The following is a 2,178-nucleotide window of genomic DNA, read 5'->3' on the forward strand; positions in this document are numbered from 1 at the left end:
TCAAATAATAAGGCACCTTATCAAGTCAAACCCAACTGTCCTTAATCTACTGCATTGCACTCTCCGTTTTCATCCTCTTGGTCAATCACCTGCAATAATGCAGCATCATCCTTTTTGTATTCAAACATGGGCATAAGAAGTTTTTTTAAATCTCACTTCAGGCAGTGCCGCATGCCGCCACCCACTACACCCCCTGTCACGTACCCCCTTAATTGTCCCCCCCCCCCACCACCCGAACCCATGTTACTTCGCACAAGGCCTTGGGATAGCAATATACCCTAATACTAAACTCCAGTTCAACCCTACCCGCCACGCACTCGAAAACAGTCCTAGGCTTTTAAAAAATTTTCAGAGTGCTGGCGTGGGTATGGTTGAACGCCCTGCTGCCCGTTCCCCTGCCCGTTTCCCAGCTTGCACGTTCCCGCTGCCCGATTCCCTAATCGCCTAATCGCAAATCGTACTTATGTTGCACGCCACAGATCTTAGCGTTTGTGAACCGAACAGTTGGTCGCATGCCAACCTCAAAATACTTTGTTTTTTGTCCGCGAACCGTGACAACAATGTGGCCCAGGGATGTGGCAGGAGGTACACCCCCCCCCCGATCTTGTCCTCAGACCACAGATGGAAGGTTACTATAGACAAACCATGAACACCAATTCTATTCACCCAATATACAGACACATTACACACACACACAGACATATTACACACACACACACACACACACACACACACACACACAAACACACAACAACCACACACACACACCTCACACACACCCACCACACAACACCCAACACACTCACCCACACACCGCACACACACCACCACACACAGGAACACACACAGGAACACACTCACGCACACAACACAGCACACACACACACACACACAGACCACATCACACTACACACACACACACACACTAGACACAAAACACACAACACACACACACACCCAACACCACTCCCCAATCCAATGAGGGATTTGTTTCAACTTCAAGCCATTTTTGAACTCCCTCTGTCCACTCAACTCTCTGTCTCTCTGTCCCCCCCCCCCCTCTCCTCGCCTCTCCACTCCTCTCTCTCTCTTCCAATCTTCACTCCTCTCACTCTCTCTCTCTCTCTCTCCTCACTCCTCGCACTACCCCCCCCCCCCCCCCCACTTTACTGTACCTCAAGACATATGTCTCTTGGCACTTACACTTTCGTCTCCTTCTTTTCTTGTCTTTTCCCCCACAACTTTAGCTCTTCTCCTTCTTCTGTTTTTTGTGATTCCCCCTCTCTTTAATCCATTTGTTTTTTAGTTTGTTTTGTTTTTTGTGGCGTGTTTGTCCTCAATAAACCGCAGTCTTCATTTTAATGCTTCATATTTCACCTCTGACTTTTATTATGTTCCTTTTCTGATATGTTTACCGTTACGTCATTACTGTTGTGTAACACCACTTCTCTTCTCACTAACTTTCTCTTTTCTTTCTCAAACTCTCTTATTCCCTCAACTTTTTCTCTGACGTGCCAAACTCCCTATTCCCTGTCCTTGTAAACATATCACTCTCTCTCTCTCTCTCTCTCAGCTCTCTCTACTCTCCCCATTCAAATCCAATCACTCCTCTCCCTCTCCTCTCCTCCTCTCTCTCTCTCTCTCTCACTCTCCATTCTTTTCCATCTCTCTCTCTCTCTCTCTCTCCCCCCAGTCGCTCTTCCTCTCTCTCTCTCTCTCTCTCTCTCCCCCTCTCTCTATTCTTCTCTCTCTCCCTCTCTCTCTCTCTTCCTCTCTCTCTCTCTTCCGATCTCTCTCTCTCTCTCTCTCCCCCCTCTCTCTCCCTCTCTCTCTGTCTCATCTCTCTCTCTCCTCTCTCTCTCCTCCCCATCTCTCTCTCTCCCTCTCACTCCTCCTCCCTCTCTCTCTCTCTCTCTCCTCTTCAGTCAGTGGTTATCTCTTAAACGCCCTATTCATTCATCTCCGGCTTCTTAATCTAAACCCCAACCGCCCTTTACACTCCCCCATCGCCCTACAACACACACACACACACACACACGACTAATCTCAAACCACACACACACGTCCACCCCCACACACACACCACACACACACACACACACACACTACACACACACCCCACACGCACAAGCACACACACACATACACTAGCAGACATGCACACACCGCAGCACACAC

Source organism: Engraulis encrasicolus, unplaced genomic scaffold (genome assembly GCF_034702125.1).
Source record: "Engraulis encrasicolus isolate BLACKSEA-1 unplaced genomic scaffold, IST_EnEncr_1.0 scaffold_46_np1212, whole genome shotgun sequence".
NCBI lineage: Eukaryota > Metazoa > Chordata > Actinopteri > Clupeiformes > Engraulidae > Engraulis > Engraulis encrasicolus.